This window comes from Cyprinus carpio, chromosome B22, assembly GCF_018340385.1.
Source record: "Cyprinus carpio isolate SPL01 chromosome B22, ASM1834038v1, whole genome shotgun sequence".
NCBI lineage: Eukaryota > Metazoa > Chordata > Actinopteri > Cypriniformes > Cyprinidae > Cyprinus > Cyprinus carpio.
In genome coordinates this window covers 17,618,589-17,639,479 of record NC_056618.1, presented here as the reverse complement: position 1 = coordinate 17,639,479, position 20,891 = coordinate 17,618,589, and the positions used below count along the sequence as shown (strand labels likewise).

The 20,891-nt window shown below is 38.0% G+C and overlaps 3 pseudogenes; 2 read left to right on the top strand and 1 right to left on the bottom strand.

The window, feature by feature from the left end:
• Positions 1 to 3,526: 3,526 nt before the first annotated feature.
• LOC122141631 lies at positions 3,527 to 4,952 on the top strand (annotated as a pseudogene).
• A 2,241-nt stretch (positions 4,953 to 7,193) lies between these two features.
• LOC122141630 lies at positions 7,194 to 9,671 on the top strand (annotated as a pseudogene).
• Positions 9,672 to 10,571: 900 nt separating this feature from the next.
• LOC122141629 lies at positions 10,572 to 20,854 on the bottom strand (annotated as a pseudogene).
• Between the last annotated feature and the right edge of the window lie 37 nt (positions 20,855 to 20,891).

The window sequence follows — 20,891 nt, the reverse complement described above, 5'->3', positions numbered from 1 at the left end:
CTTGAAAAAAAATGTCTCCCAACCTAAATCCTCACAGTTTGGTGTTTATTTTCGATTTAAATGGGGAAACTCAACAGATACGTGTTCAGGGTGTGTCGAGCTTAAATTTGGGACATCTAAACGGTGTGTGATGCACTTAAATTAAAAAAACGGGAGGAGGGGGCGGATGATTTTTGCCTCCCGCTGAGGGGCAGCCACGTGCGTTCCCCCGGAGAATGAGCAAACTTTCAACTGCTGTTTTCCACTGGACCCCCCTCCACCTCCCATTTACTGTCATCCACCAAACACTCCTGGGCCACCCGGTTTCCAAAAGTCAAACCCCCGGGGGAAGTCTGGGGAAAGAACCCCGCCCAAAATTTGTCAAATTTCAAGAATGCAGCGGGTCAGAACCGAGCAGCAGTAATTTTAGTTCAGTGCGCTGGCTATACCCGTGACGGTTTTTTGTCAGTGTTGTACGGTGTCACATAATTAACCCATAGGCCTACAGATAGCCTAATAAAGGCATGGGTTTTTGGCCAAGGGGCGATGCAAATTTTTTAAAATTTTACAGATCAGTACCCCTACAATTTAGATGTTAGACGTAGGACTGTCCATATTACACACTTTCCGCGTTACCCAAAAATTGGTACTGGCCTATATAGGTCCTGCTGCCCAATTACAATTGGTGTGGGCGCTTTTACTACTTTGTGTAATGCCTGGGTTGTAAAATTTGGCTATTGCGGGGGACTGAACGTTTTAAAAAATGTGTCTTATGGCAGCAGCTATTAAATATTTCCACACAAACCCGCGTCTCGCGCTTGTCACATATCAATAAAAAAGAAACGTGAAATAGGCCATTCGCGCTTCAATAATATATAAATGACCCGAAAGGGGATGCACAGTAGGGTGTTGCTTTTTTAAGTAAAAAAAAAAAAGGAAAATTGAATCCACGGGGGAAATTAAATAATAATAGGCTAAAAAAATTTTTAAAGGTTCGCTTTTTTATATTTTTGATTTTCCTTAAAATAATAACAATATGATAGAAATAAATTTAAATTTAAATCAAATAAATGTTTGTAAGCTATAAACTTCAACAAGACTGCTTTAAAATAGGCATAAAACGTTACTCATTTGAATGATAACTGGAAAATATTGATAACTGAACATTTCAAACACACAGGCCATTTTAAATCCACAATTTATTATATATAGCTACATTAATATAATGTATTTAATATAGCCTTAATATAGCCACATAAACACATTTCACAGAGTAACTGTATTAACATTCCCCAAACATTTTCCCAAAACCAAAACCCTTAAAAAAAATTCACACCAGACCATTGGTTAAATTCAGTGTGAGAGATGGCTGAGAGCCTTCTTTTGTTCGGTATTTGGGGTTGGGGGACGCTCGCGATCGCAGTCTTCATGAGAGTCGAGACTTCCCCACGCGCGCGCGTCATTTTGGGGCTCACGACTGCAACCAAAAAAACAAATACACACCGGAGAACAGGTGATCACTTCCTTGTTCTTTTCCTTGAATGTTTTTTAATGGTCTTTATCATTTTGAGATCTTTATGAGGTAAGTAAAAAGTGCAGGTATTAAACTATTTGCTCAGTAGAGTTAATTTAGGATTGTAATATAGATGCACTAGTAATTTTGTTAAAAGGGATTACCTCAGAAAGGTTGTTTTATTGCCAAAGGTTATATGTAGATATTACTTTTCTAGTTTTGCGATATCTGGAAAAGGGTTGATAAAGGGGAAGCCCCCTTTCCCCAAGTTAATCATGTCACTGTTTTCACAGATTGAGAGAAAGGGGTGAAGCTTTGATATTTTTGGGCTCCCGGCAGCACGGGGTGACAGTGGGATCCTGAAATTTAAAAAAGATAAAATGAACCATGATCAGTGGCATAGGAAACAGAGGACACTTATTTTGCGTTTAATTTCTGGTAAATTATGCTGTGCTCAAAGAGAAATTGTTATTGCGACAAATTTCAAATGATTGATTTTCTTTTTTTTGGTATAGCCTATGGTTAGCCTATTATGAACAAATGTTTAAAAAGATTTTCCTGAAGTTTTAACGGTGTTTTAGTGCCTCCTGCAATTCGTAATGTTCTAAAAAAAAACTGTGGTGACATATATGATGATTTTGCACCAAAAGCTGAAAAAGTTCAACTAAACTGAATCATTTTCCTGTAAATCTTTCAACATCCTCAGGCTTCATCTATAGCATCCAAATCAGAAGCTCTCAGTTAACATCCAAGTTTTGCCGTTCATATATGTAAATGCAGCAGCAGTTGGGAAATGTTGGATTTGTCACAACTCTAGTCTGTCAGTACATGAAAGCTAAATTCGCTTGTTTAATTAGTCACACTCATCTGGCTCAGTGTGTATATAATCCATTTTCTGAGGATAAAATTCCCTTGGCTTGGATACTGTTCTCTTCATCCTCATCCTCTAAGATGCTTAGAAAAATTACAGTTAGGACGAATGCGCTAACACGTCTGTTTGAACCTTCTTTTCATATTGTATAAGGTCAGATAGGGTATTATAGTAATGCTTCTTAACTCCCCCAGACACAATTGCTTATGAAGAATCTTTGAGCCAGAATATACTCAGTGCTGTCCCGTGGTTCTGGCAAGAGCAAAGACCAATGTAGAGCCTTGCGCGGACTCCCAAAGCCACTGCAAAACGTTCCCAAAAGAGAAAGGCAACCTAAACATCAAACGGTCTGTCCAAGCTGTTGGTCTTTGGTTTTTCTTTCAAGACATTATTTTTCTTTTCGATTCCGTGAGTTGAGTCCTGCAAGCTTGTGGTGAGACCAGGTGGTTTTTTGAAGATCTGATGTGTGAATAGAGGGAATTTTCTGCCCATCTTCGTTTAGCTGTCTCAAAGCCAGTAACTCAATCTAAATTAATTTCTTTTTTGTACTGTGACACATTGCTAAAAATGAGAACAGATTTTTGGAGACTAGCATCTATACTACAGTCTCCTCGGTAACTGAATTGTATCAGGCCACTTGTCATAGTACTCTGTATATGTATACTTTTTCATATAAATATAATAAAATATAGAATATCAAATAATTTATTTCTCTCTGCTGTCAAAGCTGAATTCAGAAAGGCCATTAATCCAGGCATTCAGTTTTACCATGAGGCTTCAGGAAATAATTTTAAAAATGCTGATTGGTGATCAAAAAAACATGTATTATATCAGTTTGACTTCTTGTGCTTCTTGAATTTTTTTCAGGTTCTTGCGATGAATAGAAAAGTTCAAAAGAACACATTATTTGAATAGAAATAACTAACATATAAATGTCGTTAACTGTTCAAGTTAATCAGTCTAATAAGCATCCTTGTAAATAAAAGAAATAATGCATTCCTTCAAAAAATAACTAAATAAAAATCCTACTCACCCAGAAGTTTTGAAAGGATAGTATATAGTGATTTATATTGTTTATGCTGTATTATTGTTTATTCTTGATTACTAATAGAGGGTGGCTTTAGTTTGGTATTTCGGCTCATTTCCTCCTTGAATTGGTGACCATGGGGAACAATGAGCACCGAAACGGGCCACAATTCAGCCACGGAAGTCTTCAGGACAATGTCATTATCCGCCCAGGCCAGAGGCATCCATACATCAACACAGTCATCACAGGAAGCACAGTGGTCACAAGAAGAGGATGACAGCAGGTCAGCTCAGAGAGAGGCCCCACATTACTGTGGTCCACACCCAAAATGAAGGGCCAGACCTGGAGGGCCTCAGTCCCGTCCGCTTAGAGATGGAGCCAGATAGAAGACGGATAATCACTCCGAAAAAGAGAAACTCCATGAGGTTTGATTCTTTAATTCCAGAGCAAATTAATATTTCTCCTGGTGCTGAGACTCCAGAGAAGGCAATGAGACGTCCACTGGTTACAAGATGTTTGGAGGGCACACGTTGGGACTCATGATGAAGGTAAAAGGAATCCTCAACTTTCCAAAGTAAAATCCTTATAAACTGTCCTGCAATATCTACTTGCCATTTTCTTTGCATAGAGTCTTTGTCATTAGGAAAGAAACGGAGGGTTTCTTTTGATCAAAGGCTCATAAAAATCCTTTGGGAGTCCCACAGAGCCAGTGTTCCCTGCAGCCACACGTTGGTCCTTCATATTGCCCATAACTGCAGCAGTCAGTCCCACCGCGCCACAAAGCCACAACCTCAGGAAAACCACAGGTAAACCTCATCTAGTGTTCAGTCTTTTTAATCACACTGATTAAAAAAAATATCTCAGTTCTCATTATCAGTGTCTCGAAACAGGCCCAAATAAATTGAATCCCAGTGACCTTCATTATGAGGGATAATAGGTTCATGCCATCAATTAAATCCAACACATTAAACAATTCTTGTTATTGGCTCAAAAGGTATAACAAATACCTCCAAATTTGGAATTATCAATGTGAAGTGATTTGAGGGTCTCATGAAAAGTGTAATTTCAAACACTTCATATAGTGGCATGAATACTGAATAGTGTTTTGTACTCAGGTCAGAAGTATCAGGTGGAGATGTGATGCCCACTCTCGACATGACATCTTTGACTGGACTGATTATGAAGATATGGAGGCCTCCACACAAAAGCAATTTTTAAGAGAGGTAGATCAATATTTCAGACATATTTTTGAAGTGGTGATTGAGATCATTGTGCATGTTTTGCTATATTGCTACATCGTTTATCAGAAAAATGTGTATCCTTTACACGTGGGACCACAGGAATGAACCATTTAGGACTATTAGGCAATTTTCCAATACCTTTAGTCCCTGCATGGAAAAAAGCCAAGTGACAAATGTTCATATTCAAAATGAAAGGACGTAATTTTTATGAAGGTGTTTAACTCTGGTGTCTGTTTTGAAGTGTTAATTACTACCCATAAACAATGCTCTATTTTCTACCAGGTTTCTGACAAACAGGCCACAAAAAGCCAAAGGGACTGAACTTTTGACACTTAATCAAGATAGGAGCTGCAAACCGAATCTAGATTGTTGCCCGGTGACCTTTTCAACATGTTTAAACAATGAAACCCCTTATATTAATTGTATCTTTTCTCTTGTAGTACAAAGTAATATTACACTCAGAATATTTTTTATAACTTTTATTCAGAGAACGTCTTGAACTGATCCCAAAAATGACGTAAAAGCATTAAATGATACAAAAAATAAATAATGTTTCTTGAGCACCAGTTTATCACATTTCTAAGCCGATCAGTGACACTGGGAAAACTGCAGTAATGATCTGAAATTCGCCTTGTCCACGGAATATAATTACCCTTTAAAATATTCAAATAGAAATTGAAAATTATTCCAATAGTACCATTTACGTATTTTTGATCAAGTAAATTCAGCCCTTGGGTAGGCTAAGGACTTCTTTCAAAAACATTTAATATACCGAACCAAAAACATTCGAAAAGTAGTATAATCAAAGTAATTTGATTAAAAAACAAATAAATGATGACACCATTTTTACCTTTTCATGAAAACCCTTTTCAGGGTCTTTTCTGCAAAACCCCAGGGACACAGGGATGTGGAGCTCCACAACCGAGGCGTCAAACAAGGGTTGATAGTGCAGGTGAGGAAGGTGAGCAGCCAGTTTTGGAGATTGTTACTCATGCTGACAAAAAGAAACCATATTTAAATGTTCCTCCTGTTTTCAGGGCTTTGGTGCTAGCTACATTACACAGCATTACCGCATTTACACGCAAAATAGGGACAGTGTGTTGATCCTGAGGATTAAGCTTAAACCGGGGCAGGGGCATTATTTGGGTTTTAAAAGAGCGGGAGAATTGTCATATTTACTTTCCAAATGCAGTGATTATATTCCACTGTGTTGGAACATTTTATATCCCTCCTTGTCAATGTTTATTATATCCTGTGATTGCTTTTAGATATAGTGTTTGTGAAAAATTGGGAAAATAAGACTGAGATGATAATTGCAGGAGAAAGTTATGTATACCTGCAGGGCAGTAATTCAATGATGAAAAATTGAGCTACGAGGTGTCATGTGAACGAAAAAAGTGACTACTTATGCAAGGATTGGGCCTTGGCGAAGGATATACGTAAGTGGCATTTTTGTGTTTCATGTGGTTGGGTGTTGATAGGTGACACATTGAGAAATCCACTGGAATAGACTGCACGGCCAGATATCGAGTCAGCACCAGCAACAAGGACAGTACATGCAACACGGTCACCACAGATCCAGTAGTCCCAGCTTCAATACCTCGGGGCGCCCGAGCATGACTAGGCGGATCATGGATCCACACAAAGAAGGACACAAGGGGAGATCTCCATCTCACATTTATTACACCATACAACGCTCTTCGCCTTTCAGCTCGAACTTCTGAATCCGCTACATATGCTTGTGTCACGAGACAAATGAATGCTATTTCTCATGCTCATGAGCGCCATGCAGTTGTTATTATTATAGGAGGAAGTATTGTGCTTTGTTGGATTTGACGCTGACTAGTAGCCCTTATGTTTTGTTGGTAGATCAATACCACCATCAACTCTCTAAGTTCCATTTAGATAAATAATTCCACTCTCATTATTTTATCAGTGTACAAACACAGGACCGCTTGTGCGTACCTCTTGACTTTTTCAGCTATATCTGGGACGGAGGAATCATCATTTGGTTAGTGTATTGAAAAACATTTCCTCATTGTGTAAGCTATATTAATATTTGTGTGATGTTTTAGTAACATATAACATCTTGGCAATAACAACTGGTTTCAGGGCCGTAGTATTCGGTTTGAAACAAACAGGATGTGTATACGTTTTGCGCAATTGGACTGCATGATGGTTTAAAAAAATTATTAAATATTACAGGATATATATATAATATGCATAATCTAATGAGTTAGAGATAGGGCCATAAAGTAGTGCGTTAGAATAATCATTAGTATCTATTATTATTTCGTTTTGTGAACGCATGAAATTATTCCTTACGTTTTCACAATACTACTACTTAACTACAATTGGCTCATGTCTTCAGCTTCACAATTCGCACATCCGGGAGGGATAAAATACCCCCGCAGTCTGCTTTTAAAAACACATGAGTGTATCAAAGAGCGGTGAAAAGACAACACTGGTCAACAAAGCACAGGCAGAGAGTGGAGGCTTCCTGGAAGGGGGCCATAGGCAGACGAGATTGTCTCACGCGGGGAATCATACTCTGTTTTAAACATGGCAGGCCGTTGGAAAAGCTAGAAGCCGAGGATAATGTACCTTAATTAGTCTTTTATCTCAGGACTGGGCGGTCATAATACTACCTGTATGAGTTGTAAACTTCTATGCTCACATTGACTGGATATCTCGAGTGACCTCACGGATGTGCAGTTCGGAAAAATAGCCCTTGCGGCGTATATCACAGTTATCAATGGCTTCCTGCTAATCATATAACAAGGGATCCTTGTAAGTAGCAAGGTAGGACTCCAGAGAGACTCGTACTGAATCTGATGTGTGTGTGTATAAAGATGTAATGATAACTGTGTAACTGAACCACGGATTGGTCTGGGCGTCTATATACACGTTTTTTAACTGAATACAGGCATCTAGATGTGTACCGGGAGTTGCAAAGGCTACAGGCCTCTTATCTAGTGGTGCAGGTAGTAATCCTGTTACCGTCAAGCTTCCTCTAATGGGATCTTGTGTGTAGGTTTCTCTGTCAAATATAAATAAGGTCCTCCAGGAAGGGACATTAGCCTTACTGTACAGTATGTGAGTTTGCAGCATCAGGCGGACTGCCTCACAATCTCCTTCAGCTTTGCTTTTAATCAGGTGGCTGTCTGAGCCTGGCCTTTCTCGGATTTGGGTTTTTGATGTGGGCCCCATTTTAAGTTTAGCAGATACAACCTGGACACAACTCGGGCTTGTTAATTCAACTTTGTGACATGGGGTTAGGTCTATTTGAGGTTCATTTACACAGTTTACCATGCACATAAGGACTGGAAATAATTCTGAATGGTCTAGACGTGGAATACTTTTTGATGAAGTTATGGGAAATAACTGAATGTCATTGTCCCACTAGGTATATGTGTTCGCTGCTTCATTTTTTTCTCACTACTCTGAGTACCTGGTTACCGCCATCATCAACCCGCGACAGTTGTCTCGCAGGACTAATTCCTGCCTCAACCACAGTGTTGAGTAAGACAGTAGCAGCCGTTTCCTCCTGGATAGAGTTCACTGCGGAAAAATATCCTTATTCCAGGTTTGATACAATCTTGGCCAGTAATTGCAGCCCGGGAGTTTGATTTTTTTTGCTTTGTTAAACCTGATACATAGTAATGTAGTGATTGGAAGTGAAATTATTCTAAGGGTTACTGTGAATTATTATTATTATTATTTTTTTTTGTCATTATTGAAATTTTTCCGGAATTAATTGAATTTTTCACTGTTTGTTTTTATTTCTCCACAGAGATGAAGCAGATGAACTGGCTCTGTCTGGGGGGGTTTGGTGATGGTTCTCTGTGGGGAGGGTTTGCGGTTTAAAGCTGCCATGCTTGACAGCAGGATCCAACTTCAACCACATAGTACAGAATGAGAAGTCCCAGAGCCACGTGGCTGGTCAACCACTGGAGTTTTACGCTCTCTTCAGACATTCTTCCTATGTGGGCTGGTTTTACTGGAGCATTGGCACTCAGGTACTTTTAACCATTACTTATATATATACTTTCACAGTACATATTTTTTCTAAAGCACTGCACAAATACATTTTTTTTATATTTCTTAAAAGTATAATAATAAGAATACTACTAATACTTATCGTTGTTATTATCTTTACTTTTAAATATATATTTACGCTTTGTTTTATTATTTTTTTTTTGTGTCCCTTAAATTCACACTACCAGAATATTTTTTTTAGAAGTCTCTTGTGTTCACCAAGGCTGTATTAATTTGACAAAAATACATTTAAAACACATACATTAAATAGAAATAAAAATGTAATTTATTCCCCTGCTGGCAAAGCTGAATTTCCAGCAGCCATTAATCCAGTCTCAGTGTCACATGATGATATTTATTATATCTATACTCTAATATTACAGTCTGGTATATTAGAGGATGACTGATGTGGTGCTTATTTATCAATGTTGAAAGATGTTTCTGTGGAAACCTTGGTACATTTTATTTCAGGATTCCTCGATGAATAGTAAGTTCAAAAGAACTGCATTTCTTTACTGTTATGTTTGATAAATGTAATGTAATGTGTCCCTCCTGATAAAAAAATGTTTAAATCATACTTTTGAATGATGTGTATTACAGTTTCCAAAAAATGACACCAAGGAAAATTTTAAAATTCAAATAGAATTAATCGACATTATTCGTTTTATCTTTTTTTTTATCAAATAATATACAGACATGGTGAGCATAAGACACAAAAATCATAATTATTGTAAACTTTTGACTGGCAGAGTCATAAAAGGCATGATTTGTTTTAAATCTTTTGTTTTAAAACCAATTTTTTCGCTTATCCTTTTTTCCAGATAATTCTGTGCAACCCAGTATGTCTACTGGGATATACGATCGCCAGCTGGCGCTTTCGAGAGCTGCATTGAGGAAGAGGAGATCTCGCTCATCCATTTCTTTGGAGAGGACTACATTGAGTACAAGAAGAAGGTCTTCACTGGCTTGCCCTTCATCTCAGGGATCAGAGTTAACTCCTAAAGCTGCATCTCTGCATAGAACGGAGGAAATGGCCTGAAAGTGCACACCTGGACACCTCTGGAATGGCACTCTGAGCCGTGCTAGTTCCCTGGTGGCATCATGTGGATTCCCCTGGGGGCGGCACAGATATAAGGAGGTGGCAGCAAGTTAAAACTGACCTGCTGATCTGCTCTGAGACACATTGGTCTGCTTTGAGCAGCGGGTGGAGCTTCCACCATCAGAGATACTAGTACACAAACAGCATATTCGTCAGCATCTGTCTTGTCTCCTAACACTTCATCACATTTCTGTTCTTACAATTTTTCGTCCTACTCACTATATCTCGATATCCTTATAGTTACAGTCTTTGCACCATGTAATTTCATATGCTGGTTTCTTTTTACTTGTCTTTCTTTCTTTAAATTGGACTTAAGATATATTTACTGCAGTGGCCATTATAGACATCGTCGCGTTTTGTGTAAAAATATTTCTTTTTTGTGTCTTTCTCAGAAAGATCTTTTTTTTTAAGATCAGACAGAGCTGATTCTCAGGCATACACATTTTAAAAACTAATTTCTGACATCTCTCTGAATATCTTGATTTGTTAATGCTGTGGACAATTTTTAATATTATGATTCGAAAAATAAACGTGTGATAAATTACAGGCTTAATTCTGTTTTGATTATTGGTTCCCCATTGGTCTTTGTAGTCCTTCAGTTATGCATATGTCCCTGTCATCTAACTCTTGCCAAATGCATTAGTGTTTTTCGTCTTCCTCCCACACTCACTCACTCATTACCATATCCATGTCTTGTCACTTTCCCTTCACACTTGCATGATTATTCAACAAGAGAAAACGGTTTCTATGAAAGTGGGATTCGGAGGGCTGAATGCCGGAGGGGTTATGCTGGTATCCAAAGCTTAATCTTCTTCAATTTTTCCATTTCTGGGAGGAAGGCTCCACTCTTCCTCCTGGCATGATGTAGCTCTATATAGACATTGGTAAAGAATAGAAATTTCTTGCACACTTTAACGCACATGACTCGAGCACTATAATATATGCGTAAAGGTAATGGACATTTGAACACATGCAAATAGGGTTTTTATGATGTAAGAGTTGCACTACGATTGTGCAAAAAGCTAATGGGAGAGGACCACCCTACCTCTTGGATGATAATTTTTACCGCTTACATTATTAACATCTTCAGCAAAATGTAACAAACCTTTAGGAAAATATAAACACTGATTATAATGTTTATTTGACATTACTGTGATTCTCTAAGATACAAGCACTGTAAACTAGTAGTTTTTCTCTCTTTCAAGCCTATGTAAATAAGATTTACATGCATGCATGCTAAACTGACAGCTCACAAAAAGTGGTTTTCACATTGGGTATCTCTTTGCGACTGCTGGCATCAGTGGTGTTCTTCTGCTTGTTTGGCCTGTAGTAGTCTTTGTTCTTGGGATTGTCTCTTCTGATAGGCTCTTTAGAGTCCAGTTGTCTTCAGTGTTACAGGACAGCTGCATTACTGTATTGGTGAAGAATGGAATGGGCATTAATGCTTATAATAATAACTGTGTTTGTCTATGTCTGCATTATATACTTTGAGAAATTGCTGGTAAACTCACTCTGGGCTGTGTGTCCGCAAGTAGAGGTACTATCCTCTATAGCTTCAGCCATGATCTCTGTGAGATCATCTTTGACGCTATTTAGGATCCGTCAGTCGGTAAAGAGCAAATCTTGCTAAGAAAAAATAACAAATAAAAAGAAAAGAACTCATGGGAGTATATATACTGTAGATATATTCGAGCAGAAAGGAGAGAGTTATGGTGAGACCAAATTACATTGATCTCAGGCCAAGACAAACATGCTTTTTCGTTTAAGAACAAAGTTTCATTATTATTATTCATCATTGCTGGATTATGTGATCAAAAATACAGATTAAACAGTAATATTGTGAAGTATTACTACAATTAAAATAACAGTTTATAATTTAATTACTTTCAGGAAGTCAGGTTGTGCCATCAACAGGAATAAATTCCGATTTAAAAGATATTGACAAAAAATGGAAAACATTATTTTACTGACTATAGTGAACTCAGAGACTATTGGCAACAACAGGACTACCAACCTTTTGAACTGAATGTGTAGATATTTATGTATGTTATCTATAAGCATGTCGTGAATGATTACATCAAGATCTCGTACCAGGGGCTCCAGGACGCTCTTTCATTTTGGATGGCTGGAGTAAGAAAGTAGGGCGCTCTGATTTTGTCTGGAAATAGTGGTCAAATAGGGAGTTTCTCCTGTTTTAACTGAAGGCCCCAGGTCATGAAGTTGCGCCGAAAAATGGCAAGACCAACAAAAATCACTAACTATGGTAACTAAGCTATAACTGCAGTGAGCATGATTAAGCCACTTCTAGCGTCTATATACTTAACAGGACACCCTTCATATATCTCCTGTTCATGTGCCACACTCTGGAACGCGTTACTCCAAAATCTAAGAACAAAATTAATTGTACAAGACACTCTGTTTTACCTCCTCCTTACTGTCAGGATTGGTAAAGCAGTGGATATCTCACCTCCTCGACACATGGCCCGCATGAGCTCAACGGAGGAGTACTCTGCTGAGATCTGTCTGTCCACCTGAACAGACCTCTTCCAAAAATCTCATTCATGTGTGTCGGGTTGGGAGTGAGTGGTGCCTGGGTCAGGTCTCTGTGAATCTCCTGCACCTGGTCTTTGAGCTTCTGATGTCTGGTCTGTAAAGTCTAGTTAAACAGACATGGAGAACAGTAATCCGTGCTTTAATGTAAATAGCATTTAGTGGTTGGAACATATATAATACCATTAATTGGACTTTCCTATAATTTCCTTTGGTAACGACTAGTTAGCCCCCCCCAGGGAAATGGCTCTTAAACAATAACATTGGGAAGAGAACCATGAATGCAATTAAGAGAAACTCTCCACCATGTAGCTGTTTCTCGTCGTTGCAGCAGTGCTCCATACAAAGGCGTCTCTCCACCCTCCGCCAGCAGGACTTTGGTGCTGATGTAACGGTTGGTGAGGCTCGGCCTGCGCACCACCGAGGAGAACCTAGTGACAAGTCACTCATGGATGGAGTAGAAGAGTGGACACTGAACTGACAGAGATGATTGCATCCTGCAGGAAGATAATAAAACCAGGACCTGAATTGTTTATAATGTTTACTTTGTTGAATAAGAATATTTAGTTCATTTGAATAGAACAGACTCACAGTCCACTGGTCGTTTCACCAGACACTAAAGCCAACACTCCCTGCAGTGGGACACTGAACGCCGTGCCCCACAACAGGCAAGAGCCGGTCTCCAGCGCACGCGAGCAAAAAAGTCGAGGGGCGATACTCATGTGTGTTATCTTGTGGAGATAGATTACAGCAGAATACTAAACTTATAGCACTTGACGTATTAAAACATATTTTGAATTGGGCAAACTAACACTTACTGCTCTGTGTCTCGGTTCTACAGCCTGTGTGCAGTAGTGTCACAATAGCTGTTAGTTCTCTACATTAATTGCGTGTGTGAGGTGAAAATATTCAATATAATCTTATTGTTGATACCATGCCTGAAATAGTTTTATTTTTTATTTATTTAATGAAAATATTTTAGTTGTTTGTACTCACATATCCCTGTCTAAGAACTCAACACTTAATTTGCTGAGCTTAGGGCAGGCAAAGAAACATGTGGACCAGAATGAACCTGGAAGAGAATTCATTGGACAAGATGTCTGAAAAGCAAGAAGAATATGTGAAAAATATTAAGATGCATGAAGGACATGAAGAAAAAGACGAGCCTTACCTGAAGAGAGTTGGCAGGAAGTGCTGCAAGATGCGATAACTGCTCCTGTTGAATGGCTCTCTCCTTCTCCTCATGCCTGAACTAGAGAAATGTAAAACCACAAAAGAAAGATTAGTGTTCCAAATAAGTGTCCTTCAGCTATTTGGTTCAGTTTGTGTCGGGGATTGGAACTTATATACAATGTATTGATTATTAGATTAATATGCATGATGTAAAAAGAGTGTCTATATCTCCAGTTATATTTCCATACAACCACATATTGTGTACAACAACACAACTAGGATTATTATGCTATAATAGCACGAATGCACTGAAATTAAAAATTCACACAGCAACTAAATATATGTTATCGTTTGATCTATGGCAGATATCTAACTTGAAGAAAAGGGCAGATATTAAAATGTTAATATTTAAATTCTACAAAGATTATTATATTAAAATATTCCAATATAGATAATGGAAACCTCTAATAAACTATAAATATCAGCTGATAACTGATATGGTAATTGCTCACAAATATTATTATGCATCTCTAATAATTAAATATTGATCATATTCACTCCACTATAATGCATTTGTGAATCAATGTATTTTTTAAGTCTGACAAAAAGGCATCATGGTACAGTTAGTGCTTTTAATGTCACTTAAATAGTACGTTAAGGTAGAATGTCACAGATTTTTCTATTTGTTAAGAGGAGGGTATAGATACATCTACGCCTACTCGTGACTGCACCTTGAGGTAGGAAATTTATTTCTTTCTGCTAGGTCTCTCCTAAGGAGTAAGAAAGATATGTGAATCACCAGTTTTCATATCATAAGACTACATTTGGTATATTAAAACATCACCCTTTCAAAAAATGTAAATTGATATGAAACAATTTTGATAAAGTCCAAATCATATAAGAGTATCCAGAGTGATTAAGTTCATGTAATTGTGCATGACACCTGATGTTATTGGCACAGCTTGGCAGATGTCGATCTCATTTCATCCACATTGGCCTGACCATTCCATCCTGGCGTGAGCAGAATAATGCTTCTCGTGCTGACGTCTGTAGAGCTACCGTAACAGATCTGAGGAGAGGGAAAAGACCTCCAATAGGTGCTTCACAGTTCCAAAAAATACAGCTACAGATGCAAGTACACTTACGTTGGAATGAAAGCTGGGAGAGCAACTCCTAAGACGGGTTGGTCCAATGTTCACAGCTTGTATATAGTGCTGTCTCACTACTCCAGCAGTGTGCGTTTCTCCTGTTGAATAGATAAACCCAGCTTATTTTGCACATATCTGTGTGCCTGCTAATTACATGCTCGGTGAGTTAAGTTATACCTCACATGCATGTCTCTGAAGCATTTGATGCAGGAGCATGGACTGTTGGTTTTCAAAAAAAACACAGAGTTCCTCATGGAGGGCTGCAATCAGACAGAAACCGCATGAATCTCAAGACTTGATATTGACTAAATTAATTGTATTCATTTATATTTTACTGGGGAAACTTGAGAAGTGGTTTTCAAAATACACACCACATTTTTTGTGGGCTTCTTTGGTGCGCTTTGCCAAGGAGACAATCTCGTGGCAGGAAAACATCTTGGCTTTGTGGGTGGTTTCCTGCAGTCTCGACACAGTGGCTGGCAACAAAGTGTTGCAATAATACATTGCATCCACATCCTGGGGTTTGTGAAAGAAGATTCAAATGCGTAACCAGACAAAACCTAATCTTTTTAAAAAATAAAAATAATGACATTCAGAAATGCAACATAATTAAACACTGTGACAGAGTTTCATGCCACAGACACTGCTACTGAATCTACAGCTCGTCCAGTTTAGTCTGGTTCTCAACCAATTCTTTTAGTGAATCAGAAAGGTACAGTGCAACCGCTGTTCACATCCTGAACAAATTATTCTAATGACTCTTTGATTGACTCTAATGGTTCCTTTTAGTGAGTTAAAGTAGTTACTGACTGTGTGTTCATATGACAATGTGTTGAATAATCCTTTTCACTCGGATGTACATCACAATATGGAAGAAAAGATCTTTAAGGAATAGTTCATCCAAACAAGAAAATTTGCTGGAAATGTACTCATCCTCAGGCTATCAAAGATGTAGATGAATTTGCTTATTCATCTGAAATGATTTGGAAAAATTTAGCATTACATCATTTGCTCACCAATGGATCCTCTGCAGTGAATGGGTGCCGCCAGAATGAGAGTCCAGACAGCTGATAAAAACATCACAATAATCCACAAATAATTGGCACGACTCCAGTCCATCAATTTATGTAATAAACAAATTCATCACTTATATGTTTTAAACTCCAAACCGTTGCTTCTAAAATGTGAGCCCCTCTATAATATTTTTACTTTCTCCAATGATAAAGTTGACTTGTCTGAATCAGTAGAGAAATATGCACAGATCAAGCACCTAAAGCATAAACCGTTCTAAACAAATATGTTAGTGGATTTTAATGTGGGGATGGACTTTTTACCTGGACAAAGCGTAATAATGAATTATGGACTGGAACTTTGGCAAGAAGTGACGGTTCAGAGTTAAAGGGCCTTAATGATGGATTTGTTTAATACAAACACAGTTTTTAACTTCATAAGACATTACTGCATTTCATTGCCTTGTACCTTACATGTGCAATGACAATAAAGTTGAATCTAATCTAATCTAATCTAATCTAATCTAATCTAATCTAATCTAATCTAATCTAATCTAAATGATCGTCCAGAGTTGCATGGATTATTATGATACTTTAGTTTGGAATCTCATTCTGACGGCACCCATTCATTGCAGAGGAACCCTTGGTGAGCAAGTGACACAATGCTAAATTTAGCCAAACAGTTCCCATTACAAACAAACTCATCTACATCTTAGATGGCCTGAGGTTGAGTAAATTGTCAGCAATTTTAACTTTTTGGGTGAACTATTGCTTTAAAAATACAGTGTAAACTACTTTTGCGAGAACTAAATTTATGAAATTGCATTTTTTTCTCAAAATATTTATTCCGTAAAAGTACTATCATATTATTACTATATCAGCTCACATTCAGATCTGCCTCCATCCAATCAACCCATGAATAAAATCCCCACCCTACATTTCACTAGTTTCACTTTCGATTTACATCACAATATATGACGCTATTTATATTACGTTGGGACTTTAAGGAACCGTTAAAGTCTTTATGAAGTGCATGTTTCAGTGTGGTGATGGTGATAATGAGACCTGTTTCTTGCACTCCAAATCACAGTTAGCACACTGCACGGTTTCCTCACTGTCTGCTGAACTGTCCACCAAGAACTTCAGGAGTCGATCCTCTGGGGGGAGTGCATTTATTCCTTTCACAACGGACTGATGCCTACAAACAAAACAGACAGTTTTGTGTGCCTGTGCAGAACTCTTTGACCCATTGCCTGATAATGTCTGCTTTAGTCATACATCTGGCACTGACGAGTTTATCTCTCCCTCATAGCAACAACGACACAAATAGCTCTCTTTTGAATTCTGAGATATAACAGAGACTGAAAGGACCCCCACAGAGTCAAAAATAGACACAAACATGAGACTCAAATAAACATAATACCCAGCAAAAAGACTATTTTAATATTTCTAAGCTTAATAGTTCAAAGGTTCCCTGTGAATTCACTTTCATTAGAAGCAATCACAATGTATTTAACAAAAAGTGTTTTAAACAATGATATATTGTCCTATACTCTACTTTGCATTGCTAATGCATAACAATGACAAATACATAATGCATGCAATCACAATGCCATAATGTAACACTTATGCTGCAGCACTCATAATAATGCAACACAAATACTGAGAAATTTGCAGTAACCTTCAAATTAACACTGAACCATCTAAAAATAAAAATCATACTTACTCTAACATGCTGCTTTATAAAGGCCACCAACCTTTCCCCATTTTTTAATACATTTCTTTCATAGATGCAAGATCTACAGTGTGTGATTAAGCTGCTGCTAGACTTACTATACAGAAGCAGTAGGGTGAGCACACAGGCATTTCAGCCATCTCTAACTGTAGCCAGCCCAGGACCCATGTATCCAATGTCAAGTGTCACATAGTGTTAGGTTTATTGTTTGATACCACAGTGGCCTTGGCAGAATGTGCCCAGAGACTTTCGATTAAGTCCAACACAAAGGCATGTTTTATGGTGCAGCTGTTGAAGGTGATCTCTCCTACAAATGCCCCTGGCACCATACAGTTGACCAGGCAATGTTTGTGTTTGCCCATTTAGATCTATAAATACAATGTTCGATTTTTCAAATGCACACGTCATAAAGTATGAACATGCCCATTTCGCCGCCATGAAATAAAAGTAATTGCAACTTTTAATCTAACAATTATGCTTGACATTTTTTTTCTCACAATTCTGAGTTAATATATAACAATTCTGACTTTTTTCATAGATTTGCTTTAGAAAAAAAAAATCTAAATTGTTAGATATAAACTCAGAATTTATATTTCAAAGAGTTTATATTTCGCAATTCTGAGTTAATCGCAATTCTGAGAACTTGCAATTGCAAGAAAAAAAGTCAAAATTGTGATATAAAAGTTACAAATACCTTCTTAATTTGTATACTTATGCTTAATGCATTAATAATCATGCATACTTATGGTTTTTTGTGTGTGTGTGTGAATTGTCAGAATACGGGTGATCAAGGATTAAAATAAAAGTAAATTCCTTTACCGACAGAGAGGGCAAGTCAGTCGGCTGTCCACGGCACCTTGCCAGCTGCAAGGCAGCTGGCACAGAACGTGTGAACGTGGTAGCAGTCCAGTAAACATGGATGCTCATACTGGTTCTTGGCACAAATGGCACACCAGAGGATGGCAGCTGGCACTGTCGAGGTCATAGAGAGATTATCCAGAGAGGAAAAGATCTCTCCAGACATCTGAAAAATATAAGACCTTAAGATACTCTGATAGTTGTATATGTGTGAACACGTTTACACATTGTACATTTATACAGTATATCTATTATAAATATTATTTTAAGCATGCTTGGTGTCCTTGGGCTCTCCTTGAATCAGAAAAATATACTTAAAGCTGAAGTTGGTAAATATTGCCTCTTTGTTGCCATCTCTGTTTGAAAACCTGCAACTGCAGCTGTTTGCGGAATTATCTTCCTCGTGTGGTTTGTGCGCCTGCAGCAGCGGATGAATCTAATGTTTTAAGGAGTATGTGTGGCAGTCAGTCACCGTACCGGTGTGGATTTTTAGGGTGCTTTCACACTTGGTTCGCTTGCCTGATCCGCACCCTAGTTTGATTGCTCCCCCTCCCCCTGCCCCAGCTGGACTGCGTTCATATTGTTTTATTTGGGTCTGAACCACGGTTCGCTTGCGTCATCAAGCCAGCAGCTGTTTACCCCGTTGCTTAGTAACGACAACGCAGGAGAAGGCGACAAATGCATAACATTGCTCTCTGCACTTTTATATATTTACGTTTTTGAACAGTTTGTTATGTTTAGAAAGCTTCGGTACATAACGGCACTTATGTCTGTCTTACGAATGCACTGCAAATGCTCTAAAGAACGCTGAAGGTGAACAGAAATGAGATGTACAGCTCTCTGCTTGCAGTGCGTCAGTCACACTCGTCAGGAAAGTGAGTGAAACACACACACAAACACGCATTTTTATCAAATAATACTTCGTTAATAGCAGTTCACTTCTGCGATTTGGTTCGATCTGGAGTTCACATGAACTGGACCCCAGACCACCCTTTTTAAACCGAACCCGCTTTTAAGCTGGTGACTCGGGTATGGTTCCAACTGGTGCACACCGGTGGCGTCAATGTCGAGTTCGTGGCAAGACAGCGTGATTCACATCACGCCTTCTAACGAACTTGAATCTAATAAGGTTTGACCGGTCTGAATCAATAATTAAGAACCCGTGTATTCTGCAACTGTGGAAAAAAAAAGTGCTAAACCGCGGCTACAATGTGATTAAAGCCAACCGGTTACTGTATCATTCAAACCGTAAATCACAGATTCTAACCTATGTCTTTGTAATATATTGGCCCAAATAAGATATTTTAATATATATAATAGTATCAATCCATGAAACAATTAAGTAACAAGTCTGCCACATTTCCCTCTAACAACGATGTCATGCACCAGTCACTTTTAAAAGCACTTTTTTACAATGCACTAAAAATCTTTTATCTGCACTGTTTGTTCCACTGGGTTTTAAAATCTGCCATGTGCTCCGATGCTGCTTTTATTTAACCTTATTTTTTATTCCTCTATTTTTTTTCTATTATGTCTTTTTAACATTCCCATTGTATAGTTTTATCTTATATTTTTATATTTGATCTAGATTTTAGGCTCTACCAATGTTATTACTGGTCTGTTAACAATTTGATCTGAGAGTAACGCAATTTACTCTGTATGTACTGTACATGTAAGAATTGACAATAAAGCAGACTTGACTTGGACTTGACTTGACTTTCTGTGACTTGATTAACAGTAACAACATCAATCATTACCTATAGTGTGTGATTAGCGTGTAGAATTTAAATTTCTGTGGTATGTTACAGCCCAATCTCTAATGACGTGCCATTCGAATTTCATATTAAGAAATTATTTTAACTCAAAAAGCAAATTATGCTCTCTTCGAACTGGTTGTCTTTAAAATACAAATCTTGTGTAATCCCAGGCTATTTGTAATCAAAAGCACGAACTGGAATATAATTTCATTTCATTCACATGTGTTTCATGAACACATAGTCCTTCTGGATTAATCCGCCATCAAAATAATAATACATTATTCTAGCTGCTGTGAGAAAAGGCTATAAACGATCCTCCACCTTCAGTATGCTCACGTGCGATAGCCTATAGTAGACCTTACAAATTCTTAAAGACTACACACAATAACTAATCACGCATCATCATGAACGAATTTCCCGCGAATTCCTACCAGTACCACTCAAATTACAAAACATTATTAAAAGCTAACTTTTGTGAATCGGACTAAAGTAAGGCGATAGTTTTGAACACTAGCTGGTTATGTACTTGCTCAAATATTGATTTCAGATAAATTTTAACAAAAAAAAAAAAAAGTTACGGACTGCAGCTTTAAAAAAAGTTATTTGAGTTCCAAGGTCAGTATCCCATTATTGCAGCTATAAACCAGAAACAAGCCTCCACAATATGCTCCGAAGCAACATAAAGGTCACTTGAATAGATACAACCTAAAAGATACAGAAAGAATAAATGTACATATTTAATTCACAAATGATGAGTATATGAATACCTGTCCTGTCCGAGCGCTTCTGCTGCGTGGAGTGAAGGCTGTGTGAATGTTCTCTGAGGGTTCCTATGCAGGCACTCCTGGATCTGCTGTATATGGGGTGATATGTCGGGGCCAGAATACTCACA